This window comes from Notamacropus eugenii, chromosome 1 (assembly GCF_028372415.1).
Source record: "Notamacropus eugenii isolate mMacEug1 chromosome 1, mMacEug1.pri_v2, whole genome shotgun sequence".
NCBI lineage: Eukaryota > Metazoa > Chordata > Mammalia > Diprotodontia > Macropodidae > Notamacropus > Notamacropus eugenii.
This window is the reverse complement of record NC_092872.1, coordinates 617,900,247-617,914,753: the sequence shown is the minus strand read 5'-3', so window position 1 is coordinate 617,914,753 and position 14,507 is coordinate 617,900,247. Positions and strand designations below refer to the sequence as shown.

General features: G+C 41.5%; 1 long non-coding RNA gene across 1 annotated transcript in view; it reads right to left on the bottom strand.

Moving 5' to 3' along the window:
* The window catches only part of LOC140520783 (uncharacterized), a 31,526-nt gene extending 17,220 nt beyond the window's left edge, over positions 1-14,306 (bottom strand). Inside the window, exon 1 of the long non-coding RNA XR_011972642.1 lies at positions 14,163-14,306. This is a non-coding gene — a long non-coding RNA (uncharacterized lncRNA). The remainder of the gene's footprint in view (positions 1-14,162) is intronic.
* Positions 14,307-14,507: the final 201 nt, after the last annotated feature.

Below are 14,507 nucleotides of genomic sequence, written 5' to 3'. Positions count from 1 at the left end.
CGATGGTCTAGTGAATCTATAATTATAAAGTGGCAGAAAACTGGGACCCAATGGAATCTGAATTCAAAACAATACCTGTTAATTAAGAGCTCTAACTGGAACGACTCCCATTTCTTGTATGTAGGAATCTAATTACTTCTTGAAACTTAGTTTACTACCTTCTGGAAACTGCACGTTAATTAGATGCCTTTTCTTCTTGCCACCTTCCCCACTTCAGGAATAATGTGAAAGTTGAAAGACACAATGTCTTTTATCTTTCTCTCTTTTGACTCTTCTTTTTTTTAAGTTTCTCTTTCTCCTGTCCCCCTTTACCAGTACTGTGGTGTCTAGCGCCCAAGGATTTTTTTACTTTTTAAATCGGTAATTGTTGAGCTGCATTAGGAACTAGGGCAACATGAACAAATGCATTGTGTGGTTGGAATTCCTTTGTGATTTTTCTATGACTGTGCTTAGAGAACCTAAGTTTGTTTGGTAACTATAGTTCATTAAACTCCCTGAGCTCAAGGCCAAAAAAATGAGTAAATATAAAACCATAGTTACATAAAGACTTTTCAAAATGTCTCAGATTTTGCTTTTAATGTGGTATAGTGGTCAGAGTGCTGGACTTGGAGTCAGGAAGACCAGTGTTTGAATCATCTCAGGGACTGACTAGCTGTTGCCCTGGATCAATCACTTAACTTCTCTGCCCTTGTCTATATTTGAAAAGAAACTGCCCAGAAAGAATGATACCTCTTGTCTTAATTTCAGGTTTTCAAGTATCACTGTTTTTCTCCACTTCCTCTTCCTGTCTCTGTAAATGGTGACTTTGATGTTTCAGAGCATTGTGGGCATTTCTGAAGCTGTCTACAAGACCTCTTCTTAGCTCTGATTTAAACAGTTCACTCTCCAAAACATGTTCAGCTTCCAAGTTGCCTGAGGTCTTGTACTTGAGGTGCTCCCTGTGGGTCATTTCTCTAATCCTGAAAACTGGGGGATTTAAAAGAAATACAGAAAAATATTACTTTCTGTGGATGCCCAGGAGACTAACTCTGAATTTTTTTTTTAACCAAACTTGTGATTTCATTGGCATAGGGAACTCCTAGTGAAGAAATCCCCTGCACGAATGTAGATCAGTCTCTGGTCAATAAGTAGTTCATGGTCTTAGAGAAGTGCTTTGGTACACTGAAAGGTTAAGTACCTAGTCCAGTGTGTGTCAGATTTGACTCTCAGGCCCTTTCTAATCCTATGACAAAGGGCAGCTAGGTGATGCAGTGGGTAGAGCACCAGTGCAGGAATCAGGAGGACCTGAGTTCAAATCTCACCTCAGACACTTGACACTCACTAGCTGTGTGACCTTGGGCAAGTCACTTAACCTCAATTGCCTCATCCTGGGTCATCTCCAGTCATCCTGATGAATGTCTGGTCACTGGATTCAGATGGCTCTGGAGGAGAAGTGAGGCTGGTGACCTGCACAGCCCTCCCTCACTCAAAACAAAGTCAAGTACAAGTCATGTCATCATTTCTCTGATGGCACGGTCTTCTTCGGCAACAAAGGATGAACACACACACACACACACACACACACACAACCCTATGATGTGTCTCTCAGCTCCTGACTGTAATCATTCAGTAATATGAATGGACATTAGTGTCCATATAAGCAGATATAAAATATTTACAAGATAATTTATGGGTGTGGGGATAGTGAGGAAGGCCTAGGGAGACCAAGAAAGGCTTTCTGTAAGATGTGCGACAGTTTGGAGCTGAGTTTTCTTTGAGGAAAACCAAAGATTCTGAGAAGAAGAGGTGAGAGGGAACATATTCCAAGCACGGGGCCTTGATGGAAGATTGAATACTGTGTGTGAGGAAAGCCTGAAGGCCACTTTGGCTAGACCAAACAGGGAATGAAAGGGAGTACTGGGTCATAAGCCTGGAAAGGTCAGTGAGAGCCAGATGGTGAATGGCTTAAATACAGAGCAGTTTGTATTTTATCTTAAAGGCAACACAGAATTGGACCTTTTTTGAATGAGACCAACATGACCAGCCTGTGTTTTCATTTTTCCCTTACAACAACTCTTTGAGGTGGCTAGAACAGATGTTATTAATATAACTTTGGCAGCTGTGCAGAAGACAGATGGTATAGAGAGGGGAGATATTTGAGGTGAGGAAGCTAATTGGAAATCTATGGCAATAGTTAAGGTGAGAGGTGAACCTAAGGTGAGCCTCAACTAGACTGCTAGCCCTCTGAGTGGCATTATCACTTTTTGGTTACTCATTTTACAGATGAAGAAAGTGATGTACAAAAAACTTAACTACATTACTAGGTTACTAGATACTGGTTAAGGCAGCTAGGTGGCTCAGGGGATAGAGCACTGGACTTGGAGTCAGGAAGACCTGAGTTCAAATCCAGCCTCAAATGCTTACTAGCTGTGTGACCCTGGGCTAGTCATTTAACCCCTGTTTGCCTTAATCCACAGAAGAAGACAGTGGCAAACCACTCCAGTGTCTTTGCCAAAAAAACCCCATTGACTACATTGGCATGCTACGATCCACCGAGTCACAAAGAGTCCTTCATGACTGAACAATAACAAAAATACCAATCTTATCTAGATAGATAGTTAACTAGTAAGTATCTAGTGAGTGACAAAATGTGAACCCAGAGACATCTGTCTGACTGCCCAGAGCCCTAACCACTAACACCTTCATCCCACTCATAGGTCTAATCATTAGATGCCTTTTCTTCTCTCTCCCTGTCTCCCCCAACTTCAGGAATAATGTGAAAGCTGAAAGACACAATGTCTTTTATCTTTCTCTCTTATAATTCTTCTGTTTTTTTAAGTTTCTCTTTCTCCTATCCCCTTTTCTCTACCAGTACTATGGTGTCTAGCCCCCAAGGATTTTTTTTTAATTGGTAATTGTTGAGCTGGATTAGGAACTAAGGGAACATGGACAAATACACCATGTGATTGGGATTCTCACTACCACCAAGTCTCAGTGACATCTATGAGGCCCAAGTTGCCTCATTTTGTTAGTATCCCTAGTTTGTCTTATTTGTTACTCATATTTTGTGCATTTGTGTGCAGACATCTGAGGCCTTGGGTAGTATTGCTGGCTTTTTTCTTAGATTTTGTTTTCTTTTTTTCCCTTATTTTTTCTTTATTTCTTTTTTTCCCAATTACATGTAAAGATAGTTTCCAACATTCATTTTTGTAAAATTTTGAGTTCCAAATTTTTCTCCCTACCTTCCCCCTTGCCCCTCCCCAAGACAGAATGCAATCTGATATTGGTCATGCATGTACAATTATGGAAAACATATTTCTACATTAGTCATGTGAAAAAGAATCAGAATACAAAGGGAAAAACCACAAGAGAGGAAAAAAAAGTGAAAATAGTCTGCTTTGATTTGTGTTCAGACTCCATAGCTCTTTCTCTGAATGTGCATAGTATTTTCTATCATGAGTCTTTTGGAATTGTCTTGCTGAGAAGAGCTAAGTCGATCATAGTTGATTATTGTACAATGTTCCTGTTACTGTGCACAGTGTTCCCTGGTTCTGCTCATTTCACTTTCCATCAATTCATACAAATCTTTCCAGGTTTTTCTGAAGTCCATCTGCTCATCATGTCTAATAGCACAGTAGTATTCCATTACATTCATATACCACAATTTGTTTAGCCATTCCCCAAATGATGGGCATCCCGTCAATTTCCAATTCTTGACCACCACAAGAAAAAAACTGCTATAAATGTTTGCACATGTGGGTCTGTATAAGGTGAATTTTAGTGTAACTAAGGTGGATTTTAGTGTGTGTAAAGTGAATTTTTGTTGTTATTTCTAAGAATTCAGTTTTCCAGGATCCATAGCCATAACAGTCTCTGGTTCCCAGGTACTAGATATGAGTTCCCACAGTTATGGTTCAAAACATCTTCACCATGCTTGTGCATAATTATAGAATGGTAAATAATAAAAATATCCACTGCAGCTGAGCTGTGAGATACAGGGACTAGGTGATATAACCTTGTGAGGCTATTGCTGGCAATATGCCGTCTTTATCTGTTGGTCTATAAAACAGGTGATCACTAGATAATGAATGGGGAACCCTTAGGGTTGAATGCATAAATGCTGTGTGTGCCTCAGCTGGCCCCCATTGAGGTTTAAGGGGGAACCTTAGGGTTGAGTGCACAAGCTGGAATGTTATACTGCCTTGATCAGCCTCCATCAGAGTTTGGGGGGAATCTGTGTTTGCCTCAAATGGTCCCCATTGAGGCTTGAGGGGATTTAGGGTAAGCACAAGGTGTACCTGTCTCCACTGACTCCATAGAGATGTAGGGGTAGTTGCCCCCATTTCTCACCAACCCCTGTGAGAAGGGTGACTAGGGAATGCTGCAAGAGTTTGGGCTCCCATTATCAGCAATTCTCTTCTGAGAAAACTAGACTAGAATAAAGTAAGATTATTAACCCCTTCTTAGTGTCTTTCCTCATCAAGTGACCACATCAAGAGTGAACCTGTGCTAGTAGGCCTCAAGTGTGCTGTGTTTATCTGTCTTACAGAGTCCTTTTTGGATTTTATTTTCTAGGAACTTCTGGGCATATTTATTACTATTCTTCCTATAGCATAGCTATGCTTGGGACATCTTGACTGGCAGTTACATGAGGGCAGTCAGTCCTATTCCTCTCCTTCCAGTGCAGCTTAAAATCTTTTTGACAAAGTTTTCAAAGGCACTGTAGTAGCAACCACACTAGCCCACAGGGTCGGCTGCCAGCATAGATTCTTTGATCTGCTTTTCTAAAGGAATCTTACTTTAATTAAATTACAGTTTTACAATCATTAAATTACAAATTTACAGTCTTACTTTAATTAAATATATATATGTCATTCACTAGTTCAGGGGAAAGGTCAGCATCCTGAATGTGGAGAAAATACAAGCAGAGAAACATAAAGAAATTAGTACAGAGATCCAATAGACAGGGCTCCAACTGCCTAAATAAAGTAACAGATACATCATCACCAGACCAGAGAGCACCAGCATCTGGGTTCTTAAAGCTGGGGGACCTCTTAGCAATGGCTACCCTAGAGTCTCATCTAGCCAAATCACAAAGACACATTCTTCCCATGAGTGAGCCCCAAAGGAAAATGACAGTCTCCTAGAATATATAACAAAGATTCAGCCCTGATTGTCTCAGAGACAGATGACAGGAAACCTACATGACTCAGCACAGCTTTAAATTACCAGGGTTCAAAGAATATTAATCCTTCAGATGTTTACAATTTAGCCTGAGCCTGGGAAACTGAACTCCAAAATAGAAACAACAAAAATTCCACCTTGATTGCACTTATAGGCACTCATAACAAACAGCCTCTTTTTAACCTGTGTTAGTTCCCTAGCCAAAAATCTGCCATTCCTATATTTTCAATGATGATCTAGAAATTCATGACCTATTTTCTGATGCTATCTTTTTAGTCAGTTATTCACTTTGCCATTCTCTGTCTTTTGAAGTTTTTGGCTTCAGTTATCAGCAATGAAGAAAACAATATTTATAGCCCTAAAGGTTTTGAATTTTCAAATATAGGTTCCCCTCTAATGCATTATTGGTGGGGTTGTGAACTGATCCAACCATTCTGGAGAGTAATTTGGAACCATGCCCAAAGGGCTATAAAAGTATGCATACTGTTTGACCCAGCAATACCAATTCTAGGTCTGTATCCCAAAGAGATCATACAAATGGAAAAAGGACCCACGTGTTCAAAAATATTTATAACAGCTCTTTTTGTGGTGGCAAAGAATTAGAAATTGAGGGGATGCCCATTGGTTGGGGAATGGCTGAAGAAGTTGTGGTATATGAATGTAATGGAATAGTATTGTGCTATAAGGAATTATGAGCAGGCAGATCAGAAAAATCTGGAAAGGCTATGAACTGATGCTGAGTGAAATGAGCAGAATCAGGAGAACATGGTACACAGTAATAGCCATATTGTTCACTGACTAACTTTGATAAACTTATCGCATCTTAGCAAAGCAAGGATCTAAGATAATTCCAAAAGATTCATGATGGAAAATGCTATCCACATCCAGAAAAAGAACTATGGAATCTGAATGCAGATGGAAGCATATTATTTGCACGTGCTCTCTCTCTCTTTCTCTCTCTTTCTCTCTCTCTCTCTCTCTTTCTCTCCCTCTCTCTCTCTTTCTCTCCCTCTCTCTCTCTTTCTCTCCCTCTCCCTCTCTCTCTCCCTCCCTCTCTCTCTTTCTCTCCTTCTCTCTCACTCCCTCTCTCTCTCTCCCTCCCTCTCTCTCTCATTCTCCCTCTCCCTCCCTCCCTCCCTTCCTCTCTCTCTCTCTCTCTCTCTCTCTCTCTTCCTCTCTCTCTTTGTCTCTCTCTGTCTCTCTCACTCTCTGTTTCTCTCTCTTCTCTGGTTTCTTTTTTCTCATGGCTTCTCCCACTGGTTCTAATTTTTCTTTACATATTACACAATATTTTGGGGTGGGGGAGAGGAGAGAAAAGTTGGAACTCAAAGTCTTATGGAAGTGAATGTTGAAAAAAAAAAAAAAGGAAAGGTCCCCTGCCCCCTTGGAACTGAGTCTTCTCTTGTAACAAAAGCAAAACAAACCATAGTAAAGCAAAAAGTAGTGACTGACAATATATGCAACATTCTCTTTCCATGGTCCCCCACTATGATTCATTATCTGCTTTTCAGACCAAGATCAGTCATTATAATTACTCAAAATTTGCCTTTATTTAAGCATTCTGCTTATTTCCATCATAGTCATTGTATATATTGTTGTCCTGCTTGCTCCACTCTATCTACATCCAAATTCTTCCATTTCTCTGAATCCCTCATATTCAGTGGCCTCATAAGACCCTAGATTTAGAGCTGGAAGGAAACTCAGAGACCATCTGGTCCAAAGCTTTTTTACAGATGAGGAAATTGAGGCCCAGGCCATTACCCATATTTGTTATTTCCTACACACAACAATGTATTCCATCATATTCATACTTTGGACAGCTGGTGGGGCAGCGGATGGAGCACCAGTCCTGAAGTCAGGAACACTCATCTTCCTGAGTTCAAATCCAGCCTCAAATGCTTCCTAGCTGTGTGTCCCTGAGCAAGTCACTTAACCTTGTTGGCCTCACTTTCCTCACTTGTATAATGATCTGGAGAAGGAAATGACAACTGCTCCAGTATCTTTGCCAAGAAAACCCCAAATGGGATTATGAAGAGCTGGACACAACTGAAATGACTCAACAACACCAATTCATCTTTTATGCCACAGCTTATTCAGCTATCTCCCAAACTTTGGTTACCCGCTTGACTTACACTTTTTTGCTCACAAAAAAAAACAAAACAAAACAGGTTCTGTCTTTGACCTCCTTGGTTGTACGTCCAGTAGAAGAACCCTTGAGTACGTGCTTCATAGTATCATTGTTGGGTCACTTAAGGTCTTTACTTTCTTGCCCAAGACTTTGTAACCCTTAGCAATGTCATTTGTGTCCAATATACCTCAGACAACTGATCAGTCAGCAGGTTAAATGTTCTACTTCAGGCCTAGACTTTTCTTTCTTAGGCTATTGTATTACCCTCTCGTCTAGTCTCCCTGTCACCAATTATAGATTATAGATCCAATCTTTAAACCATTGTCTAGGAAGTCTCCATAAACACAGCTCTGACCATGTCATTCTTCTACTCAAGAATCTTTAGCAGCTCCTCATTGCTCACTGAATAAAATATAAACTTCTTATCTTAGCAGCAGAGACCCTCCTGGACATTATCTCCTACCATTCTCTATACTATTCTCTATCCCACTTCTCTCTTTGCCCATTCTTGCATGTCATCCCTGTGACTGCAATAGATTTCCCCTCTCCTGCCCCATACCCATGTCCCTCAAACCAGCTTACATGTTACCTTCACCATGAAAACCATCCCTAATAAATCCTATCCCCATTCTGCTGAAAGTGATCTATGTACAAATTCCTCACAGCATTTCCATGGATCTTTCCTATGCACTTATCTCACTGTTACAATATGGTTCATTTTTCTGCATACCTCACCCCCTTTAGAATAACAATATCTTTGACTTTCCCCACCCTTTCACAGTGCTGTGTATACAGTGGGCACTTGAACAAATGTTTGTTCTGCAAAGGATGTTAGGAAAACCCAATGTAGACATACATTACCTAATGTGGGAAAGACATGTACTGAAGCAGAGGCAAGCTGACTACTACTCTGAGGATTGTCATTGCTATTTCAATACAGTAGGTTTCCTAGGAAATCCCTAATATAGTAAATTAAGTAGTGGAACAAATTGTGAGATGTCTGAGTGGTTCTTGCTTTGGATTGCTGCTGCCCCAGTTTCAGGGCTCCTTTAGCTAGGCCAGAAATAGTCACCCAGCAGCTTGCTTCCTGTGGCATTTCATTCAATTAATTGAGTCTTTGGGTATGTTGTGTTAAGATAAGTCTCTGCTAAAAAAGGAACTGGATCTCATGAAGCCATCTAGACCACACAGAAGGCTTGCTCAACAATGTTATTATCTGTTCTGAGAATCCCACTGGTATGGATAATTGTGAAAGTCTGTAAGCATCAACAAGGTCATATATTCATGGCCTCTTTTTAATTGACACAACATAGCCACACTGAGTATACGCAAGATATTGTAATGTTTACTGACAATACTTCAAAGAAATTTTGGTTCAACCAGATCACTATCCTCTGAGAAGTAATAGCCTGATGTAAGGGCTGTGTGTGTGTGTGTGTGTGTGTGTGTGTGTGATCTATCAGCCTGGGAGTTTGGCATAGCTTCTGTGAGTCATTAATGGATCACAGAACCCAGGAGGGGTTGGATATATCAAGGAATGCAACATTGCTATGGAATTCTAGATGCAGAGAGCAGCCCCTTAACATGAATCAAAGCAGAGATTTCTTGGGGGTGAAAGTGCTGTGCAGGCCATAAGAGAATATCTCCCACAGCGCCAAGCTAGTAAGTAGCTTGGGTATCAGTCAACACAAAAAGGACCACCAGTTTTCATACATTCATAGATGTTATAGTTATTTCTTGTGAAAAACTTGTTACACTAGAGAAAGTTTCTACTTTTTGGCCCATGGGTCACAGAGGAGTTTCAAAATGAAGGGTGGAACTGAGGCATTAAATGCTGTAAACTTGGTTACTGATCTGAAGTTTCTGCATTAACTGCACAGATCTGGTCTCTCAAGCTTCTGATGGACTGATTTACCAGGTTTTTATTGGGAATGAATGGGTTTAAATCTCAGTGGCAAAGAGGTAGTCTCTGTTGAGACTATGTTGAGTTAGAATGTACCATCAGCTATGGACAATGAACCACATAATCTCACAGTTTGAAGCGTACCAAGTATAACCCTAACCAAAAGAAGGAACCTCGTCCATGGTAGACCTAGAAAGTAGTACTCATTTAGCCTCTACTGGAAGACCTTCAGGGACAGGAAGCTCACTACCTCATGAGGCAGCCCATTCCACTTTTAGACAGTTCTAATTGTTAAAAAGTTCTTCCTTAGGTCAAAAAAAATTTTGCTTCTGTGTAATTTACATTCACTGGGACCTCATTTTGTCAAAATAAAACAAAAAACCCTTGAGGAACTAGCAAATATTAACTATGTAGATACATCATACTTAGAACAAACTGCATATGCTAAAGTCCTTCCCCATCCATAAAGTTGTGGAAATGCACTTCCAACTCTACACTGTAAAGTGGGCCCATATGTAAAAATAAATAGCACTTCCATTTCCTTCCAAGCTGATCTCTTTCAGTCCCATTCCCAATGGCTACAGAAAGGGAACTCCCAGGTTTCCAGTGAAAAGGCCCCTCCCTTGTCACTGTTTACAAAGAAATGAAAACCACACTGCCCAGGTATGACCTCATTGGGATGGGCAAACATGGTTAAGAATGATCTTCAGGATGGGAGCTTAAGGGAAAAAATATGTGACTCTCAATACTTCCAAGTCTGACTCTTTCTGTTTTTAAAGTGGATTTGTGTGAGGGGATTATGACGTGGATCTCCTCAGACACAGGGAAAGAAGCCAAGTATAGGCTTGTCATGGTTGCTGAGGTGTTCTTATGCTAGCTGCCATGCTGAATTATGGGTAGAGTCAGGCAGCCCACATCCCAGAATATCCCTGACAAAGTTCTCAGACACATCCTAGGGGAACGGAAATGGTTTGGAAGCTGGTATCAAGGCTAAAGCTGTCACTGGCTTTCTGATGCACAAGTATCACCCTGAGTCCTTTGGGCACAGGGAAGAAAGGAGGCACAGAGGAAGAAATGGAGAGATGAGGGATGGAGAAAGGGAGATGGGGGGAAAGGAAGGAGGGAAGGAGAAAGTAAAGGAGGGATGGATGGAGAGAAGAAGTAAGGGAGGGATGGAGGGAGGGAGAGAGGGAGGAAAGAAGGGAGGAAGGAAGAAAGGGGGGAAGGAAATAAGCACTTACAGAGTATCTACTATGTGCCAGGGACCATCTCCTGTTGTCCTGATCTTACCTGTGGACCCAGATGGCTCTGGAGGTGAAAGAGAGGCTGGTGCTTTGTGCAACCCTCCCTCACTTAAATCCAATTCATTTGCAAGTCACAACATCACCTTCCTGACATCATGGTCCTCCTCAAGAAGGAAGGACAAACAACAACTATGTGCCAGATTCTTTTTTTTTTTTTTTTTTTTTTTTTTACAAATATTATCTCATCTAATCCTCACAACAATCCTAGGAGGTAGGCATTTTACTGTTGAGGAAATAGAGGCAAACAGAGACTAAATGACCTGCCTAGGGTCATTCAGCTACTAGTGTCTGAGACTAGATTTGAACTCAAGTCTTCCTGATTTCTATCTGCGTCATCCCTCTACTAGAACACAAGGCACCAACACTAATACAATCATTGTTAAGTTTTAAAATCTCTCTTCATTTAGAGGGCACGCCCTGATAGGAAAGGACTTGCTTTCTCATCATGTTGTGCTGCTGATTGAAGAAGAACAAAGAATGCTGGGAAGCCACTGATGAGCATGGCTGAACATTTCTGCGATGGGATGGTGTTAACCAGGAACATTTTGGTTAGGCTTAGGAAATGAAGCAGGTAGATGATGGAGTGACAGAAGTATCAGAGCTGAGCCACTCTGTGTGTGCTAAGTCGATGGAGATGAGGCACAAAGAAGCTAGAGGAGAGAAGTGAGCAAAACCCTCTGAGGAAGCTGGCAGAAAGGAGAAATAGAGGAAAATATCCTCGCAGAGGTTCCCAAATCCACTCCGTTTCCTGGAACTTCCCCCATTTGTGCTTGTTTGTGGGGACTGAGCCTCTGAGAAAACCTGTTCCCTTGCTAGCTGGGACTTGTGTTCAAATTGCAATGTTGCTTTTCATGTTATAATAGAGTGTGTATCTCAATGTTTATTAGGTACTTATTGCTTAAGGAGGTAGCTAGGTGATATAGTAGATAGAGTGTTAGACCTGGATTCAGAAAGACTTGTGTGCAAATCCCATCTCAAACATTTCCAGCTATATGATCCTGACAAGTCAATTAATTGCTCTGAGCCTCAGTTTTTTCATCTATAAAATGGGAGCAATTATAACACCTACCATCCAGGGTTGTTAGGAGTATCAGTAAGTGCATCATGAACCTTAAAGTGTTATATATAAATGTGTGTGTTCGTCCTTCGTTGCCAAAGAAGACCATGCCATCAAAGAAATGATGACATGACTTGTACTTGACTTTGTTTTGAGTGAGGGAAGGCTGTGCAGGTCACCAGCTTCAGTTCTCCTCCAGAGCCATCTGAATCCAGTGACCAGATATTCATCAGGATGACTGGAGATGACCCAGGATGAGGCAATTGAGGTTAAGTGACTTGCCCAAGGTCACACAGCTAGTGAGTGTCAAGTGTCTGAGGTGAGATCTGAACTCAGGTCCTCCTGACTCCTGCACTGGTGCTGTATCCACTGTACCACCTAGCTGCCCTATATATAAATACGAAAGAGGAAGAGAGTAGAACACCTCTAGGAGTAAGTGGGACATAAATCATTCAGATGTTCGTAGAGAATTCTGGGTTGAGACAAATAGAAGGCATTCCATTGTTACTAGAAAACTATTCCCTAAATTTGAGTCTGGTCCATTCTGTTAAGTGCAAAGTGGTTTAAATGCCCTACCAGACCAATGGTTTATACTTTTGGAGGTTCATCCAGGATTGTGGGTTTTTTTGGAGGCTTGGGGAGTGATTGGAAGAAGCTGGACTACTAGCATTAGCAATGCTGCTGCTAGCCCTAGTAGCTTTCTGGGACCAAGGCAGGTATGAACCTAAGAAGAATTACACAATTATGTATTGGAGGTGAATGACCATAGCAATGGATAGGGACCCTCCCCAAAGGCCTTCAATTTAGAGCAAGCCCATCGAATTTAACACCAAAGATAAGATTCTGAACACAGCTATGGAATCTTTAGGGAAAGATAAAGTACAGGGGGAGAAATTCAGAAAGGAGAACAATGGAGCTTCTCTCTTGAGTGAGCTGCCTGAAGACCTGGCCTCTTCCCAGATCCAGAAAGAAATACCTGGAAGAGAGTTTACTTGGAAGTGAACGACAAAACCCTCAACTTCCTGACCCAGAAGTTGATCAAGACAAAGTCCATCATCAAGAAAGAGTGTTGGATGGAAAATGTCGTCCACATCCAGAGAAAGTACTATGGAGTCTGAATGCAGAGAGAAGTAGACTATTTTTTTGTTTTGTTTTGTTTTTTTCATTCTCATGTTTCCTGACATTCATTCTAATTTTTCTATGCCACATGTCTAATGTGAAAATATGTTTAATAGGAATGTATATGTGGAACCTATATGATGTCTTGGGGAGAGGCGGGGGAGGAGAGAAAATTTAAAACTTATGGAGGTGAATGTTGAAAACTATGAATAAATAAAGTTAAAAGAAAGAAAGAGTGTTAGACTCTAGAAAATGCAGGGAGCTTGGTCCAGAGGGAGGCACCTGCCTCTTTAGTCAATAACCAGGTGCCCCCCTCCAAAAAAAAAGACTTAATGTCAGTTTGAAGGGCAAGCTGTCAATTCAATTCAATTCATGATTAATTAGAATTTGTATATACTTAAGTAGTATTGGGGATGGAGTGGGAAACACACTATGGACAACTCTGTTATTTGGAAGAAGGAGGTATGAGACAGTGTGGTCAATTAGGAACTGTACTGCCCCTGGGATCTGGAAGACCTGGATCCAGGTCTGTCTCTAATACAGTGGCTACATCATCTCAGGTCTCTTTCTGGCTTAATAGCCCCAAACAATACTGTAAGTTAAAATAGCTGGAGATATGAGAGGGGGTTTCCACACTGGAGTTACTCACCCTGATGACACCATAGGTTCAGATTTTTTTTAATGTTTGATACATAGAGAGGAAACCTTCCAGCCCCAACAAAAACAGGCCTCAGATAGGATTCAGGAGAAGCAGGTTTCTGGTGTAAAGAAAGGCAATGGATTCCTAGTGGGTCTTAGGGATCCTCATCTGACCTTTTCAGTTCAATTCAACAAATGTTAACATATGCACAGAACATTAAACGTACCTTGCAGTTGCAAAGTCTTGGGATCCTAGTATCTGAATATTTGTGAGCAACAGATAGGTACTATGTGGGGAGAGAACACTTGTTAAGGGACTAACTACCTTTTACTCAGAGAGGAGGAGAATACAACTCTGGCTACCAAAGCAGCCAAAACACCCCACCTCACCTTCCCATCCCCACCCCTCCCAAGCTTCTCAGTAAAAGACAGAAAGAAGGAGAGTGGGAGAGCAAGAAAGAGTATGGGGGGGACAGAGACAGAGAGGCAAAAGCAGAAAGACAGTGGAGGGGGGAGAGAGACAGAGATATGGGAGGGAAGAGAGGAAGGGGAAAAGGGGAAAGGGAGAGAGACAGAGACAGACAGAGAGAGGGAGAGAGAAGAGACAGAGAATAGGAGAGACAGTGGGGGACAGAGACAGATTGGAAGGAAGAGAGAAGAAAATAGGGGAGGGGAAAGGAAAAGGGGGAAAGAGACAGGGGAAAGGAGAGACAGAGAGAGAAGGAGGAGGAAAAGGAGGGGAAGGAGGGAAGGGATAAAAAGGAGGAAGGAGAAGAGATAGATAGGAAGGGAAAGACAGTGGGGAGAGGGAATGACTCTCTGATGGAGGAATCAAAAACCTAGGTGTACCTTCTATATCAGCCCAGTTGTAATTTTATTCAGCATTCAGGTTTGAGCCAAGGAAAGAATTCACCACTTGTTTGATTGCCTTTTTACTGGCAAAGGTCCTCACGAGAGATATGTGAACTTTGCCTGTAATCACTTCTGGCCTCCAGTTTCCCAAACACAGTAGAGTAAATCATAGCCCAGGGTTAGTTCCTGGCAGGAGCCAGTGGCCTTCCACGAAGTAGTTGGGCAGCAGACAGAACGATTGCTCAGTGCTTGAACTCAGTTTGGAATCTGTGCATAAAGTGCTGGACTTGGCATCAGGCAAACAGAATCAAATTCTGCCTCAGACACTTATTCACTATGTGA